The sequence below is a fragment of the Talpa occidentalis genome, unplaced genomic scaffold (assembly GCF_014898055.3).
Source record: "Talpa occidentalis isolate TD23 unplaced genomic scaffold, MPIMG_talOcc4v2.1 talOcc4.2, whole genome shotgun sequence".
In the NCBI taxonomy this organism is placed as follows: Eukaryota; Metazoa; Chordata; class Mammalia; order Eulipotyphla; family Talpidae; genus Talpa; species Talpa occidentalis.
In genome coordinates, this window is record NW_023602073.1 from 88,604,475 (window position 1) to 88,624,458 (window position 19,984).

At 36.9% G+C, this 19,984-nt stretch overlaps 1 long non-coding RNA gene across 2 annotated transcripts in view; it reads right to left on the reverse strand.

Annotated features, from left to right (window-relative positions):
* The window catches only part of LOC129146479 (uncharacterized), a 191,042-nt gene that overhangs the window by 168,000 nt on the left and 3,058 nt on the right, over nucleotides 1–19,984 (reverse strand). For both annotated transcript variants that reach the window (XR_008553259.1, XR_008553260.1), the window contains exon 2: nucleotides 18,179–18,304. This is a non-coding gene — a long non-coding RNA (uncharacterized LOC129146479). The remainder of the gene's footprint in view (nucleotides 1–18,178; nucleotides 18,305–19,984) is intronic.

A 19,984-nucleotide genomic window follows, 5' to 3' on the forward strand; every position in this document is an offset into this window, starting at 1 on the left:
GCTGGGTTGCAAAGCTGCCCGCAGCCTCTGCAGCGCCAGTTCGATCCCCGGCTGCTCCCCGGCCACTGGAGGAGGGTCCCACATGGCGCGCAGACCTCTCCTGCCGCCCGCTGCTCCCCTCAGCAGTGTACTTCAGTCCTTCTGCCTGTTCTGCTCCCCGCTCTGGCTCTGGTGAATTCTCTCACCCTCCCTCACTTCTGACTGTACCCAGTGCTTGTATAAATAAATAAATAAATCTTTAAAAAAAAAAAAAAAAAGTTAATTTTCAAATATGGTCCTGTGAAAGTCTCTGAAACCAGGTAAATGGGATGTATATTTGAATAATAAAATATTAAGAATGAATAACTATTGTACTCTGTGCTTTTACTTTCATTAACTAATCCAATCCTTATGCTACTATTAGACAAAAGAAAAGAAGGTTAGAGAGGTTAAATCAATTGCCCAAGGTAACAAAGCTAGTAAGTATCAGAACTAGCCTTTTTTTTTAAAGATTTATTTATTTATGCATATAAGAACTGGGGTACTGGCCAGAGGTGTGGGGGGATGAGAGGATTCACCAGAGACAGTGGGGCACAGAACAGACAGATTGACTGAAATACAATGCTGAGGGGAGCAGCGGGCGAGTCAGGAGAGGTCTGCTGTGCCAGGTGGGTAGCTCCCTGGCCGGGGATTGAACTCGCACCGCAGAGGGTGCGGAAGCTTCATAGATTGTGAGAGGCATGCTGCTACATGCACTGGGTACAGTCAGAAGCACTGCAGAAGGACCGAAGTACACTGCTGAGGGGAGCAGCGGGCGGCAGGAGAAGTCTGCACGCCATGTCTCCGGTGGCCGGGGAGCAGCCGGGATCGAACCGCGCCGCAGACGCGGGCAGCTTTGCTCATAGATTGTGTCTTAACCCCTTGTGCCACCTGGGAGGCCCAGAACCAGCATTTTTAAGGCTAGAGAACTGGAGGTTCTTCAACTATTTGTTTGGAAAATGTTGGGGAAAACTATCATTATTTTTGAGTTTGAATGCCTTAGTTGACTCACAAAGGATGCAGAATTATTCTGAAGAATATGATAGATTTGGATTGGTTATAACTGCATAGAAGTGCTTTTCTCAGCTAGGAAATTCCTCATTGTGAAGAACTCATTAAGGATCAGAGTTTTGAATTTATCCCAAAAAAACATTATAAAACTGGATGCCTACTTCTACTCACTTGGCCACAAGAATCATTCATTCTTAGGAGAAAAAAATTCATTTTCAAGAAGCACTGAAGATATTAAAAATATTAACTTACTTAGGACCTGATCTTTTCCCCAAATATTCTCTGGGCAAAAGACTCCTAATGTAGCATGAAAATCACAGCCTTTAGAGATTGGCAGTCATGGATTTGGATTCCAGGTCTTTAGTGGATCTGCATGTGTGTGACCTTGGACATGTTACTTAACCTTCTGAATCTTAATATTCTCCTCTTTAAAGTGGAAGGTACTCTTTACCTTGAAGGGTAAATTAAATTATCAGAATAATGAGAATTGCATTTCTTTTTTTCTTTTTTTAAAAGATTTTGAAGATTTATTTATGCACCAAAAACTGGAGTGTAGACAAGAGGTGCGGGGGGCGGAGAGGGGGTGAGAGGATTCACCAGAGAGAGTGGGGAACAAAACAGGCAAATCTACTGAAATACACCGCTGAGGGGAGCAGTGAGTGAGACAGGAGAGGTCTGCTGCACCGTATGGGTTGCTCCCTTAGGGAATGGAACTCGTGCTGCAGTGGCTGCTGATAGCTTAATAGTGCTGTGTCTCTAACCCCTGTGCCACCAGGGAGGCCCAAGAATTGCATTTCAATTGCTCAAAAAAATTTAGCCATTTCTCATCATCATCCTCATTCTTGTCATCATCAAAACTTCAACTGGTCATAAAACCTCTAAAATCATCTCTCCCCATACACAAAAGCAGGAGGTATACTGAGAACAATTCTGTAAGTTCACAGTCTTTTTATATATAATTTGATTCTTATATTCCTTTCTTTACATAATGACTTTTATAGTAAAAATAATTAATGTCTTTTTCCTCTAGTTGTCCCCTCTGACTCTTGAATTAGTTAGAAACTGGACCTACTAAACATAGAGCTTCCATATGATCCAGCAATTCCACTCCTAGGTATCTACCCAAAGGACACAGAAACATCAATTCCAAAGAACGCCTGCACCCCTATGTTTATAGCAGCACTGTTTACAATAGCTAAGCTTTGGAAACAACCCAAATGCCCAAAAACAGATGACTGGATCAAGAAGATGTGGTCCATATACACCATGGAATATTACTCAGCATTCAAAAAAGATAAACACATGCAATTTGCAGCAACATGGATGGCGCTGGAAGGGGTCATGCTCAGCAAAATAAGCCAAAAAGAAAAAGAAAAATACCGGATGGTCTCACTCATAGCAGGAATCTAGAAAACTTAAATAAGGGACCAGGAAAATGAATAACTATAAGAAAGTGAAAATCAGAATCAACGAAAAACTATGAAACAGAGACACTTTTGGGGGGTGGGGGGCGGGAGGGGAGGGACTGGGATCAGAAAGGGGGGTTGCAACTGTATGGGGAATATAAAAATAAAATTTATTATTAAAAAAAAAAAAGAAACTAGCCCCTATACATTTAATCCTAGAATCTTCCTTCAATAAGAGAAACTTGGATCCCTATCAACATATTAACTTTTTTGGTTTTGTGTTTCTTATGAGTTTTCAGCAGCCTTCTTAGCTTCTCTATTTTACTTTTGTTGTTTTGATCAACTTTTTGCAAAAGAAAGGGCATCAGAACTGAGATGATGAATCAGACATTGAGACTGGACTTCATGACAGATGCCTCTGTGCCCAAGACAGAAGGATTTGAACCCTAAGTGATGCTGAAGAATATTAATTGTGGATACATTTTTGGGAACCATGCAGTACTAGATAGGTAAGAATTGGTATAAAATGGGTATGTTGAATATACCACAAATAGAAACAAAGAAATTTTTTACAAAATTTAAACCTCCTCTCTGAGAATATTTTATTACTAACTCTTTAACAAAATATAGGGTAAAAGTTAATAATAAACTATTAAATTAAAAATAAATGTTTGTTGTAGCATGAAAAATATTTTCTTAAAGGTTAAGTAATTAGGACAAAAAATTTCAAAAAGGTTAACATATACACTTGAAATAATAAACAACACATAATGGACAGGAATAAAAGTAAATTCTGTATTCTATTTTAAAATTAGTTAATAAGGTTTATATAATCAGAAAGCAATAAATTAAATTTTATAATTCATATTTTAAAAAGAACAGCTATCATACCTTAAAATTTCATCTTAAATTATGGCTTATAATTATTGACATGTTCTAAGACCTACCAATTTGCAGATATCAAAATTGAGTTTGAATACTACACACCTATGAGAACGTTAAAAAAAAAACAAAACACTGATAATATTAAATGCTGACAAGGGTATGAACAATAACTCTTAATCATGCTGGTGGGAAAACAAATTGTGTTGCAACTTTGGAGTACAATTTGGTGAATTCTTACAAAATTAGTCATTGTCTTAACATATAGCCAGCAACACACGCCTTGGAATTTATCCAAAGAAGTTAAAAGTTAATGTCCACACTAAACCCTGCACAATGATAATTATAGCAGCTTTATTCATAATCGCCAGAACTTGGAAGCAACCAATATGTCCTTCAGCAGATGAAAGAAAAAATAAACTGTGGTACATCCAGATAGAAGAATATTATTTAGCACTAAAAATAAATGATCCAAAAAGGCATGAAAAAGACATGAGGAAATTTGAATGCAAATAACTACATGAAAGAAGTTAATCTGAAAAAGCCATATACTACATGATTCCAACTATGACATTTCTGGAAAGACAAAATTATAAAGACAGTAAAAAGATTAGTGGTTGCCAGAGGCTGGGGAAGAAGGGAGATGAACAAGTGGAACAAAGAGGATTTTTTAGGGCAGTGGTGGATGGATGTTGATATACATTCTATTTTTATCAAAACCCATGGAACAAGAACAAAACTTGTACAACACCAGCAGTTTTAGGTTCACAGCAAATTGAGCAGCAAGTAATATACCTATAAATCATACTTGTTTGGACTAACATATTATATTGGGTCTAAGATACGTGATGTTCAACACAAAAGTAGGCCCCTGGTACTATTAATTGATTAAGTGACTGATTGAGATAAGCCTGGTTTCCAACACTGTATATTCTAGGAATACCGAGTCTACTTCCCTAAGTCTATGCTACTGCACCATGCTCACTTCCAAAGTACTAATAACCCTCTACTACAGGACACTGGACCCCTTCTATCAACCCCATCGCTCTGGTACCCCAGTTCTGTTATCAGAATCCAATGGTTTGTCTTATTTTATTTAGTCTATTCATTTGTTTTGTTTCTTTATATACCACAAATGAGTGAAATCATCCCATATTTTTCTTTACTCTTCTGAGTTATTTCACTTACAAAATTCTCTGAAATTTCATACATGTTATTATGCTCCTAGCTTTATCCCCAAAAGGAGCATTTTAAAAGTAACCACCAAATCCTTAATGTTTTTTGTGTTTAGAAGAACTACCATGCCCCTTAGAGCTCTAGAAAGCTAACATGGGAGAACTGAAATGCAGTTTCCCCTTTTTTTATTTATTTTTTATTTTTTAAAGATTTATTTATACAAGCACTGGGTACAGTCAGAAGCGCGGGAGGGTGAGAGAATTCACCAGAGCCAGAGCAGGGAGCAGAGCAGGCAGAAGGACCGAAGTACACTGCTGGGGGGAGCAGCGGCGGCAGGTGAGGTCTGCGCGCCATGTGGGACCCTTGCCCGGCAATCGGTGCTGCAGAGGCTGCCGGCAGCTTCACAATGCAGCGCTCAACCGCTGCGCCACCGGGAGGTCCTCCCCTTTTTTTTTTTTTTTTTTTTTTTTTTACTGTTTAACAAAGTTTGTAATTGAATAGACACTCATAACAAAACTGCACTGAGAAAAATAGTTTTTTGAAATAAATAAGTGATTAAAAAGTTGGGGGGTGGGGGTTGGGGAGAGCAAGGTAACAATAAGAGGGGATTCGTCTTACACATCCTTTGTGTGTAGGACACATCCTTTGTGTGTAGGACACTTCCAAATCACAGGAGCAGAGCTCATGCTGTAACAAAGCACACTTACATAAATGTGTGACAATACAAAGTTTGAAAATGAAAACAATACTTTCTCTGAACACACATTCTTTACACAGATTTTTTTTAAAGACATGTCAGGGGAATTTTATTTTTTAAGTCAGTATTATGTATATTTATGTATTATAAACTTATATATACACACTTTCCAAGTTCTGCATATCCCACCAACCAAGAAAATCCTGATTTGCTATTTTTCAATTATAAAGAGTAATAGCTGAACAAGATCAATGAAATGTTTCTTTCATGGTAATTTATTCATTGGTTTATGGACCACAGTGTTCTGGGAATAACAATAAAGCCATATAAAAATTCTAAAAAGAATCTATATAAATAGCGTCAATGTTTCCATTCCCAATTTGGTGGACAGATGTCAGAGTTGTCTACTTTTAATTGATTCTCTGGTACCTATGAACTAGTGTTGAATATAGAAGTTATTTCACAAAATATTAGTACAAATGTAATATTTCTCTTCAAGTTTTCTTCATTTTCTACCAATAAACAAAGATTATAGGTCATTTGCATGTGTGGGCTCCTCAAATGCCAAACAGCACAAAGCAGTGATGTTCATTCTTTGGGGAAACAGTAAAAGACACAAAGCTTACTGTCAACCTCTTATATATAACTACATTTTGGAAAACCTAGTTTATCTCAGATAAATTTTCTAAGATTTAAGATACTGATATGCTGTAAAAACTAATACAACCCAGTAACTCTTAGGAAAAAAAGAGGAAATTGTTAATCTCTGGGAATACACTCTTTGAATGCTGTTTACAGTGGGCAATAAAATACTTCCATGTTTAAGGTGCTAAAAAATTCTAAAAATCAGGGTTTACTCTACTATGTCATAGTCACGGAAATTTAAGAGAACTGGAGAAAAGTAAACTAAAATGTAATATTACGTATAATTTTGTTAAAGATGTATGTGAACTCAAAATTAGAAGCTTTCTTCCATTATAAAGGAATATGGGTAGTAAAGGAAAATACTATATGCAATAAATATAGCAATTCAAAGACATTATTATATAATTATGTTTATCATACTTCATTGGCTGACTTGTTGAAACCCATCACCCTGAGAGGGAACATTTATAATCTCCTACTGCCATCTTATGTAATGTCTAGTCACTGCACAATACAAAAGGAGGCATATACATTAAGGAAAAACAAGAGCACTTTCTGAAAGTTGCATATGAATCTATATATCTCATATAAAAAATTAAATATATATTGTTCAACTTCCCATCTATTTAAACAGGATTTTTTAAGTTCGATCATTGAGCAAATTATCTCTAATTTCTTTCCTATTAATTTCTTAAACTTCCTATTCTGGTCAATTTATTATCTCATATGCAATTTATTATAATGCAAAATGCAGCATCATATACTATTCACATGTATTAGTAAAGCAAAAGCTGGAGTTTAAAATGCAACAATAAAGTAGGAACAAAGCACAATTCCAGAAGTTTCTAGTTAGCATGACAGGGTAGAAACTGTTTTCTATACATGAACTAGTCAATTCCAAAGAGTTTATGGGACAACAAAACTTTAAAAATATGCCTTACCTAAATTTTAAACAGTATATATGTTTTTCTACACTCACTGCACATATGCCTCTTTAAGAGAGCCATTTGTATCTGTTTAATAAGTGGAGAAATTAAGAAAACAATTGTTTCCAGCAGCATAAGTATTAATACACTTAAACTGAATCAGTTTTTCCTGCTTTATTAAAATGTGAATTTAGGGAAATGTTATCATACATGAAATTCCATGAGACTCCATAAAAAATGAACAATGATAATAGGCCATATGATTCTAGAACAGTCTAGGTAGTCTATAGACAATACTATATAATGGAAATATTCTTTTTCAAGTTGACTAAAATACAATAGGCAAAAAAAGGTAACATTTAGGCATCTGCAATTAGTAGCAAAGGGCATGACTGCCTATTTCATTCTCTATGAATAAAAGTACTGAATCAAAAGTTAAATTTTGTGGATCTGGACTAAACAAAGATGAAACTAATAATTGCATCAACATAACTTCTCCCTAGAAATCAAAGTTTCTCACTGTCCTTCTGATTCTGACAGGTGACTACACGGTTTTTCAAGCGGCCTTGTGTCAAGGGGCCATTACAGTTATAGCTTCCAAAAGAGCTCCTCCAGCAAATCAAGAGGAGGTATCCTACAAAATAGTGACTGAAGTTTTACAAGTATAGACCAGTATTCTCATCCTACTTAAAGAAAATGCATATTTTAATAATGGAAATGGAAACTTTCTTAGAAACTATATTGCTTTATTTTCTATATCTCTATTCTTAAATTAAAATGAAGTAAGATATAAAAAGATAAATTAAAGAACTGAATATTTCATTGGGTCAAACAATGTAGAAGGGGGAAGAGAGAGAGACATACATAAAGAGAGACAGAGACAGAGACAGACAGGCACCTGGGGGGAGATTTGGGGAAGAAATGAGATTTTATAGAGGTTATAATATTTATAATGAGAAATTCTCTTAAGTTAGAATCACCTAATAGCAACTTGGATCTTAAAAATAACATACTTAAGAAACACAGATTTTAATTTTAATTAATGTAATTTCTTAGTACATCTTCCAAGAATAAAACATTGCAAAATGTGTTCTATGTCACCTAACAAATCAATTACTTAATAGGTTGATAAATACAAGCAGGTTAAGGCTCAGTGAAATCTCCCAAAAAACAATGGTTTGCTTTTAAATAGTTAATCTAAAATCTATCTCTTTTCTATCAGAAAAAAAAAAATATCTGGGCCAGTCCTCTATTCCTAATTTGTGACTGTAAAGCCATGCTGTTGACACTGGAAGAGCAACCTAGTCTTCAAACTCTATAGTGTGGTAAGGTCAACTTGAAAAGTGACAAAAGACTTTAGCTAATCCAGAAATGGTTTCCAAGTCAGGAAGATGCAAGTTTAAAAAAGAAAGTGGTCACACTACATTCCCAATTTACCACCAGTGGGAATTATCATCTCATATTTCTAAGGCTGGTATTACTTGAGGGCACAAACAAATCATTCCAGAAGTGTATTTAAAGGGCAGATTCTTAGGCCCCATTCCAAGTAAAACTGATTAAAAAGCTCTGGAATGGGAAATTGGATTCTGTATTTTTAAGCATCTTAGTTAGAACATACATCTTAAATAATTACTCCCAAGTAATTCTGACACTTTAAGAAAAATAGACCTAAACTACAAATGATTTTTGACAATTCCTAACTAACTTATTACAACGTGATAAGTAATGTAGCAGTAATTAATGGTAGCCTGAGCATGCCTACACCTACTATCCTTCATAACAAATGTTAGTTAAAGATTCCAGGCCAACTACTAAGAATAAAACCAGCAAAATTCAAACAGACTTGACTCTGATGTGTTAACAAACCTCCAATCAATGGATAAAACAAATTATTCATTTTAAAAATGTATCTAATTAAGACTTTCATACTTTCATACCTATGGAACTGATACAGTAGACTGAGTGACAAGATATGGAACCCACCATTCAATTTTTAATAGTTCCAGATAGGGATTCTTTAATATAGGTTCTATTTAGCCTGTCCCTCTGTGAACAGATTTATATATATATATATATATATATATGAGGCCAATAAAAAGTAACAAGCTATCCCTAATTTTTCCCAGCTTTAATGATGTATAATTGACAAATAAAGTAATATTAATTTAAGGAATATGATGTGATGGTATGCTTTATGGTGATATTGCAAAAATATTACAACAATAAAGTTAATTAACACATCTGGCACTTCACAAAGTTACCTTTTTTGGTGTGTATGTGGCGAGGATATTTAAGATACACTCTTTTAGCAATCTTCAAGTATATAAGACTACCTAAGTACCCAAGAGCAGAGGAGTAGATCAGAAAAATGTAATGTATACACACACACACACACACTCTCTCTCTCTCTCTCTCTCTCACTGCTCAGCTATAAAAAAGGATAAACTCTTGGGCCTCCCCAGTGGCACAGCGATTGAGCGCTGGGTTGCAAAGCTGCCCGCAGCCTCTGTAGCACCGGTTCGATCCCTGGCTGCTCCCCGGCCACTGGAGGAGGGTCCCACATGGCGCGCAGACCTCTCCTGCCACCCGCTGCTCCCCTCAGCAGTGTACTTCGGTCCTTCTGCCTGCTCTGCTCCCCGCTCTGGTTCTGGTGAATTCTCTCACCCTCCTGCGCTTCTGACTGTACCCAGTGCTTGTATAAATAAATAAATAAATAAAAATAAATCTTTAAAAAAAAAAAGATAAACTCTTGCCATTTGTGACAACATAGATGAAACTGGAAAGGACAGTGCTAGGCAAAATAAATCAGAAGGTGAAAGACAAATACCTGATGGTGTCATTTATATGTGGAATACAGAGAAACATAGCAAAGGGTCAATCAAAACTAACTTAATAATAAACTCAATATCTGAGTGCAAAACTAAGGCAACCAGAGGGAAGGGGAGGAGCAGGAAAGGGAAGGGGCCCCATGGAACATGATAGATGAAGCAGAGCGTGAAAATATACATCTGTAGAGGTTTGAACCTATAACCCCCAAAGCAGATATAAAGATGTAAACCTACTTTATCTCAATAAACATAATTTGGGGAGAAAAAGAGACAGTATTACTAACTATAGTCACCATGCAATAAGACAGTACCAAAGCCATACTTAAAACACCACCAAAGGACAGTGCCAATGGTGAAGAATAGGTCACTTTCCATGGGTTCTCACCCGAGCACTAACAATCGCAAGACCAATCAGACTAGAGGAACAATGATGGGATTTATTTAACAAATAGAATACCTGGGACACAAAAGTTTTCTAAGGCCAGAAGTGGTCAGCTGTCTCACCCCAGATAGTGTCTGTAGTGTTCAGCAGTCCCAAACAAAGGCCACTCATGTAAGATGGTACTGTCCCATCAACAAAGGCCAAGAACTATTGGCATACCAGTAAGCAATGTACGAGGGCCCAACTCATGGTGGCAGCTGGAGGTGTTCATAGGTGGGAGACACTGAGGTGACACAACAGCAGCCCACAGCAACAGTCTGAAGGCCAGACCAGATGAGAATGGAAGCAACGGCACCATGAGCAGGGCCTGACAATCAGAAGTACTAGACAGCTCTCAAACGTCAAAGGGTCAGTCACCTGTCAACAATACTGGCTACCACTTGTCAGTGGTGCAAGTGACCACTGGCCAACAGGAGGTGTGTAGGAGACAAAAGTGCTACAGCTCTCTGTGAGTTGTTGGTCTACACCACCATAAAATAGCTCGTTGTGCAACCTGCTCTTTTTTTTGAGACATTGGACCAGACCATGGTGCTCTTTGCAGGCAGTCTCAGAGGCAGGGCTAGACACATGTGCAGCAGCCAGGTCTCTGTACAGGTCTATAGAGGTTGGAGGTCTGTGGAGGTCTTTGGGTCTGCTAAAGAGTTTATGCTTCTTGTGAGGTCGTCTGCTACATCCTTGTCTCTTCAGAAGTGAGCTGCTGAGTCCTTCTTCTTTGAACTACCTTATATCTTCATTCAGGGTCCCCCTACTCTACAGGCCTGATTTGACCATACTCAATTATAAGCATCTGACTGGTGCCAATTAGCACCAATCAGTGCACATCCATTTATCAATATGAATAACTAATTAATGAAATTGAGCTTGAACCTGATAGATCCATTGAGTTCAAACCTGACTGACCCATTTATGATCTAGGTGCCAAATACGAAAGGGAAAAGCCAATGCATGCACAGACTTGACCTGTCCTGAGGTCTGTGCAGATTCATGGGCTGGTGGTCTCCAAGGAGCCATATCAGAGCAGGTCTCAGTGGCACTAGACACATACTGTACTCGATGCCCCTTTCAGCAGGAATGGCTGTAACAAAAAGCAAATGAAGTGGGGGAGGGGGGTTGCCTACAGCAGCACTGGAACACAGACCCCAGTTGCTGCAGGGTGGACTCTTCTGGGAACCTGCCATGTTGGCCCAGCACTCCACCGGCCTCTCTGCCTGAAGCTCTAGGGAGGCACAGTGCTGGAACTGACTCAGCAGGACCCAGTACTCCTCCAAGTGATTCGGGCCAGGGGGTTTGCAGTTTGTTTCTACTGCCAGAGTTTACTCTGGTACTAGCCAAGCTTGCAGCTACTGTCCAAACAAGCTTGCAGCTACCGTCCCAGCAGGTTGCAATGGGGATGGCTGGAGGTGGAACACCTACCACTTCTGGTGTTCTTAGGATGTTTCCGCTGTTTTTAAAACAGCCTGCGCAGAATGGCCCTCAGGCAGTACACTCTGGGGCTGTGGCACCAACAAAGCCAGTATGCTCTCCTGCTCAGATGGCAGGATAAAGCTGGTTTTGCCCACAGCTTGTGCCACAGGAATCCAGTTTCAGGAGTACATTAGATTCCCAGAACTTTTTCATTTTACATCTCATTTTACCCAACCTCCAGTCCCTGACGGCCACCATTCTAGTTTTTTGTTTTGTTTCCTTTGTTTTTTTATATTATACATATAGATATTATATAGTTCTTGTCTTTTTCCATCTGACTTATTTCACTTAGCATAGTGCCCTCAACATTTAACCATATTATCACAAATGGCAGGATCTGCTTCTTACTCTTGACTGAATAATGCTGCATTGTGTGTATATATATACACACACACACTCCACATCTACTTTAACCATTCATCTCTTGAGAGACACTTTGGTTGTTTCCATATCTTGGCCATTCTGAAATGGCTGCAATGAACACAGGGTGCAGATATCTCTTTGGGATAGTAATTTCAGTTTATTCCATTATATACACCCAGAAGAGGGATTACTGGATCAAATGGTACTCCTGGTTTTTGGTTTTTTTTTGAAGAACACTCACAATGGCTGTACCAATTTACAGTCCCACAAAAGGCACACTCTAATTTTAATATGCAGTTATATTTACCAAATAAATAATTACTTGGGATGTAATATTCAACATAATGACTATAGTTATGTAAAAAATTGCCTATCTCTTTCCATTATCATTCAACAACCTGTGTGCATTTAGCATTATAAATTTTTCATTATATAATCTGGTTTGCATGTGCTACTTTTCCCTGAATTCCCCACAATTTGTTTTATATGGACAATCTTCTGTGATAAAAGAGAAAAACAAGGTAGTTTATTTTATTCTTAAGACCCTATCTTCTCTAACCATCAAATATATCTCTGGTTTCTATAGCACAGTGTGTTAAATTCTCTTTTAGTGCTTTGAATATCAAAGACATGATTTCCTTTTCATGAAATGACATCTTGAATAATCCATTTTCCTTCAAACTTGTAACATATTATTTCCCTCCCGGGAGTAACTGCCTGTCATCTCTAAAGTAACCACGCTATTCAAATGTTATTTACTATGATAAAGCCAATGTCTTTGAACCAAACTCTCTTTTGTTTTATATACTGAAAAATGACTGATTTCTATACTTCACTGAAACAAGGATAAATGTGTATTTCCATATGCAGTAAAGAATTTCTGAACTCTATATTTTATAAAAAGACGTTAACTTACCTTTGAAAACTGTGACCAGAGTAATTTGTTTTTCCTTAAGAAAAGTAACTTTATTGCTATCTTAGACTTTGGGGTCACTGGATTTCAGACTTATCTTCATGTGCTATCTTCCCATAGCACATGAGCTAAAAAATGTCAGTTTTCCTGTGAAAGCTATAAATATTTTCATTATAAATTTATAAAGGCTGGCTATACAATTACATGAACATCAATCTTCCCTCCAGTGACTCAGAGCCTTTTTTTTTTTTTTACAAGAGCTGGGGTACAGGCCAGAGGCACGGGAGGTGAGAGGATTCACCAGAGACAGAGCAGGGAACATAATAGAAGAAGAAGTCACTGAAATACACTGCTGAGGGGAGCAGCAGGAGAGACAGGAGAGGTCTGCCATGCTATGTGGGTATCTCCCTAGCCAGCCTGGAATGGAACCCGCATTGCAGAGGCTGCGGACAGCCTCACAGCACTGCGCTCAACCCGCTCTGCTCAACCCTCTGCGCCACCGGGGAGGCCCTCAGAGCCTTTTATTGAAGTAGCAATGCATTATAACAGCATGTATGTTTCAGGTGTTCATCTTTAAAAGTCAGTGTGTCTATACTACATTAAGTTTACCACTAAAAGTCCTTCACCATACAATTGATCTCTTTGACCCAATTTACCCACCCTCCAGTCCCGACCCTCCTTGACAGCTACTAACTGTCTTATCGATTAAAAGTTTATTTCTGTTTTATTTCTGCTTGTTTTGTTCTTTTATATAGCACATGTGTGAAATTATATAGTGCAGATATGACTTATTTCAGTAAGCATAATCTTCTCAAGATCCGTCCATATTTTTGCCAATGGTAGGATTTTGTTTTGTTTTGTTTTTTATAGCTGAGTAGTAGTCCACAATGCGTGTCTACCACATCTTCTTTATCCAACCATCTGTCTATGAGCACTTAGGTTATTTCCAGCTCTTGGCTATTGTAACTAATGCTGCAATAAACATGGGTGTGCAGCCATCTCTTCAAATTTGTATTTTTGGGGTAAATATCCAAAAGTGGGATAACGGGCTCTGCTAGAATTTTGATTTTTAAGTTTTTGAAGATTTTTGACCCTTTATTAGATGTATTTACTTTCACCTGTATTGCAAATATTCCATACAAATGCTATAATCTTCAAGGGAGGCTGAAAATAAGTAACAATGTCCAAGAATAAAAGGAGAACATGGATACTATATGAATTCCCCAAGGTCATAGATCCATTAAATGACATTCAATCACAAGTACTAAGACCCCAAAGTCTATTCTCTTTTCAACACGGCAGAATTCACAGAAATTGACAGCATGTCAGTATACTTATTTCAGCAAATGATTAGGAAGATCATAGGCAATTTAATTGTCCATTTTCCAACATTACAAAAAGGCAATGTTGGGCCTCCCCGGTGGTGCAGCGGTTGAGCGCTGGGTTGCGAAGCTGCCCACAGCCTCTGCAGCACCAGTTCAATCCCCGGCCGCCAGGCGAGGGTCCCACATGGAGCACAGACCTCTCCTGCCACCCACTGCTCCCCTCAGCAGTGTATTTCATCAGTCTGCCTGTTCTGCTCTCCCCTCTGGCTCTGGTGAATTCTCTCACCCTCCCGCACTTCTGACTGTACCCAGTGCTTGCATAAATAAATAAATAAATATTTTTTTTAAAAAAAGGCAATGTTGGGAAAATCTGCTTAGAAAAGCAAAATTTCATTCTATTATTAAAAATATATAAAATTTCAGAAGATTCTTCACCAAACAAATACAAAACCAATGAGATGGGTTCTTTTCACCATTAAAATGCCTTAAGCAGATAGGTAAACCCTCAGAATATTCCATAAATTATTTAAATTAGGCAGAATTATTAGGAAAAGACAAACAGCATTTCTGTTTTGAAGATTAGCATATTCTCCTATTTATTAAGAATCCAAAAATACCCAGAACACCTTAATAATTTTTTTGCAATGCTATTGTATAACAATATATACTTGTATTGTGGAATGTAATCCACTCTAAGATTCTGGTTTCTTCTGAATTATTAAAGAGAAATATTATCATATTTACTTTAATCTTATTAAGAACTCTATTATAAAATAACTCTATCAAGGCTGATAATTCATTTAAGACACTTATATCAGACACATTGTTCAAATATTCAGAATCTTTCTATTACCTGATATTTCTGAACAAACTGATGCATTTAGGCAAAGAACTGAATAGGAAGTAAAATGAAAGTGGAGCATTTTCTTCATAGGTAGATGACTAGGGAACTGGCCATGAAGTGTAGATAAAATTTTCAGTGTGTGTGAAAATCACTTAGTGAATTTGACAATATATGAAACAGAAATCAAAACACATTCCAAGAAGTTCGAGAGCCAGAACAACTCATAAGAAACCTTTGAAGTTCACAGATCTGAAATGTGAATTTCCTATAAAAGATCATTTAGGTTCTAAATTGCTGGTGTATGTGATCAAATTTCTTTTTAGTGGCTACTGAATACAGTTGATTCTGGTAGGACAGTCTGGAAGCAACAATACAGGAAAAAAACTGTCTAGAAAGAATAACTATAATAGTAAAAAGGGACAGATTCAATGATGCCAGTTGTTTGCTATTTTTGTTTAGATTTATTTATTTATACAAGAACCAGGGTACAGGCCAGATGCGTGGGAGGATGAGAGGATTCACCAGAGACAGAGTGGGGAACAGAACATGCAGACTGACAAAATACACTGCTGAGGGGAGCAGGGGGCGAAACAGGAGAGGTCTGCCGCACCATGTGGGTATCTCCGTGGCTGGCCAGGATCAAACCCGCGCTGCAGAGGCTGCAGACAGCTTCACAGCATTGCGCTCAACCACCTGCGCCACCAGGGAGGCCCTGTTTCCTATTTTTTTCTCACTTTTTTATATTCATTGTATTTCAGGAGTACTTTCACATCTTGTTTAGTAGTATTCCTGATTCTACTGAAATTTTTAAGAACTTTCTAAGAAAATACAGTTTGTTTTCTTATTCAATTCCTTTGCCATTCTCAGACTGTTATTTATCCAACTTTCAGCATCCTTGGGACTGTTCTTTTACTGTTCTTACAATAAATGAGATTTTCTAAGCGTAGTGTGACTTACATATGTTTTCTGTGAGTTTAAAAAAAAAAAACCAATTACCTGTCATGTTTTAACTACATCCTCATGAGGACATGACTTGACTCAAGCCTTCCTCTAACAGACATTGTCCTTTAACTAGGTGAGTGGCATTTTAGATAAGCAGTTTTCCTCCATTCCCTGTTAAGTATCATTTAAGAGTTTTCTTCTATTAGAACTTCCCTAATGCATTACTTGGTGATAATCCTCAAAGTCAAGGCTGTCTCAGCTCCAAAAGTCCTCACCCCAAGACTATACAGGATCATTAGAAGTCAAGTGCTTATGTAATTTTTTTAAACAATGTGTCAAACATTTCTTCAAATAGTCTCATCATAACTGTCTTATGAATCCAATCATCTGATCTGTTGATAAGAGCCTCACCTTCTCCTTGAAAAAGGTTCTCATGAGAAATTCTACTGTCCTTAATACTGTGTACATGCATTCCCATGGTCAACTCTGTCTCCTACTCAGGTGAACTCTTGATCTTACATATTTCACCTCTTGCACATGCTTGGTTTCTCTTTGTTCTGCAAAAATATTCTTTCTTTGATCTCCACCCCCACCCCACATCACACAAAAAAGGCAATGCTGTGAGTTGTTATATTACCAAAATGTCAACACTAAATATTGTAAATTGAAAGTTCTTGGCTATGCCACCAGGAATTTTTCTCTTTCTCCACAGGACCCAGCCTCCTATCTATGTTACGTAGCCTTTTCTCTAACTCCACCCTCCTTTGTCTTTCTGCCTAACACTTCTCCCATACCATAACTTCATAACTCCCATGTGCATAACTTCTCTTTTTGCATTGCAATCTCCTTCAAAAAAATCACTGTCGAGGCTTTACCTTACACACTCACAGAATTTTATAGTCATTTTCCTAAATGAAGACAGTCCTCTAAATGAAACTCTAGTAGTAGTCATTTATAACATTTTCATATATATATCAACTTGAAAAAGAGGAACAAACAAGATAAAATAAAAATCAAAGTGGAAGTAAATGAAATACATATCAAAAAGATAGTACAACAGATCAATGGAACTAAGAGGTTCTTAAAGAAGATATACAAAATAGATAAAGCTATAGGTAGGCTAACAAAAAGGAGAGAAAATATTAATAAATAGAAATGAAATTAAATCAGAAATGAAAGAGGAGAAACTAATACAGATGGCATAAAAATGCAAAGGATCAAAAGACATTACTATGAACAATTATATGTCAATAAATTCTATAAACTTGAGGAAATGAACAAATTTCTATATCAATATAGTTGACCAAGACTAAACCCTTAAGAAACAGAAGAACTGAATAAATCAATCACAAGCATGGAAACTGAAACAGTAATTTTTAAAAAATCTCCCAAACAACTTCTATTAAATCATTAAAGAAGTGCATAGTCCCATCCTGCTTAAATTATTTCTAAAATCCAAAAGGGAGCACTTCCAAATACACTTTGCAATGCCAACATTACCTTAATACTGAAATCAGATAAAAACAGCTTAGGAAAAGAAAATCACAGACAAATATCCCTGATGAACAATGACACAAAAAGCTTCAACAAAATACTAGCAAATCCATTTCACTAAGATATACATCATATATACATCATGATCAAATGGGATTTATTCCAGGGAAGCAAGGATGATTTAATATATGTAAGTCAATCAATGTAATACAGTATATCAACAAAAGTATCGATAAAAATCATATGATAATATCAATAGATGCAGAGAAACATTTGATAAGATTCAACAGCTTACGTGTGTGTATATATATATATATATACACACACACACACACACACGGGCAGATAAGGAAAGCAGAAATGAAATCTATAAATAGCTACAGAAAGCAGTAAAGAAATATCTACTGGCAAAGCTTAATCTACTTTTTCAAAGAGAACTAATATCAAGAAGAAACTGTCTCTACCCCAATGATAGTTTCATGGCTTAAATTTATAAACAAACTGTCAAACGTTTTTTTACTCTCCTGAATACAACAGACTAAATCAGTTAAGATATAATTACAAGTAATAATTGTTACCATTACTATAATAGCTTCATTTATAAAGTATTACTTCTCCCCTAATTAAATGAGACATCCAGCACTTTGCCTAAGTAATTAAAATGTTAAGGAGTTACATTATGCAGTCAAACACGTGAAAACCAAGAATAATAAGCCAGATATAATACCAAAGAAAACCAATGAAGTGAAATGGATTAGGGAAAACATGGATAGATGAGAAAAGATTTAAACCAAAAGCTTACCTGTACAACTGGTGTCCAAGAGGTCAGTCAAGTACATGCACAGGGGTTTTCAATTCTGCAGCAAACAGGACAACCCAGCCTCACAAAATGATACAGCAGAGGGAGGCAGTCTCAATTTTATTTTCCCTATGAGAGTAAAGATATACTTTTAAAGAAGTACTTTTTAAAGAAGTACTTTTTTCTGATTACACCTGTCAGGATGTAGGTGTAATCATTAGACTCTGGGACACTATATAAGAAAGGCAGGGAGAAAGTAAAAAAACCTAACTGTCCTTATAGACACTGCACACCCTACCCCCACTCTATGCCTGCTCTACCTGTATCACTTAGGGTACCAAAAGATAAATATTTGCAACATGTAAGAAAGCAAAAACAAACCTGGAAATGAGAAAAGACAGAAAAGAGCTATGTTCAGTGTCTGAGGTATTAAGAGATATTATTTCCCTTCATTACTGCAAAGCCTGAATCCAATTACTTTTTCTTAAAAATAAAATCCTAACTTCAGACAGTATTAACAAATACTTATCTTTCTCCTTTTTCCAATTACCATGCCTTAACCCTATGTCATTCAGTTTCCAATGAAACAAGACTTTAAGGTCATTAATAATCTTCAAAATATTATTTTCAATAGATATGTTTCCATCTTCAACTTTTTTATCTCTCCATATTATATCACTTGATATTATAAATTATCTGTCTCTTTTTGAAATTTTACCATTCTGTGGTTCCATAACATTTGCTATCTTAACCTCCCTATTACGTCTTTGAGCTTTTTCTACCTCCTTTAATTTCTTCATTTTTTTACCATAATTAACTACTAGGATTTATAACTAAGTCTAAAGTAATTCATCATCACTAGGCTATTTTTTAATAAGTCAAGGACCTTAAGATGCTTAAATCAAAAGCAATAAATGTCTCTCCTCCTCTCTTGCTGTAACTGTCTAGTTTTTTTTTTAAGATTTATTTTATTTACTTATGCATACAAGAGCTGGGGTATACGCCAGAGGTGCAGGGGAAAAGGGTAGTGAGAGGATACACCAGAGACAGAGTGGGGAGCAGAACAGGCAGATCTACTAAAATACACTGCAGCGGGCGAGACAGGAGAGGTCTGCTAAACCATGTGGGTGAGCTCCCTGTCTGGTGATTGAACTTGTGCTGCAGTGGCTGCCAATAGCTTGATAGTGCTGCATCTTAACCCCTTGCACCATTCATACCAAACAATAAGTTATTTTAAACAAATGATTAAATTACATTTATGAACATATGTTGTCAATTTCTGTGATTATTATTGCTTCTCCTATGCCATGCCTTCTCACTAATATTACAGAGGCATATTGCTAATATTTTAGCAAGAGTCTGTAGGTGGTAAACTCCCTTCTTTGTATGTGTGAAAATATCTTTATTTCCCTCTCATTCTTGAGGAAAAATTTAAAACACATTTTGAGGTTAATTTAACTTTTCTCAGTATGCCACATGGAACACATTGCTCCATTGTTTTCTGACAGGCTTTATAAAAGATGTTAAGAATTGCCCATGATGAACCTGGATAACACAGGCAGCCTGTCCAACAACAAATCCATCAAAAGATGAAAACAGGACATTGGGACAAAAAGCATGAGCAGTATCAAAATGCATAAGTTGCATAAGTAGTTAACTCAGATTCCCATATCACACACTTAGATAGCAACAGAGTAACTCTCTCGACTCTAATAGTTACATGAGAGTTCTAGTATGAACAGCTAAAGGCTCTAAGCTTTTACAGATGGGCTTATGGCTAGGTTGGCTCAATAAACAGATTCCAGAGGA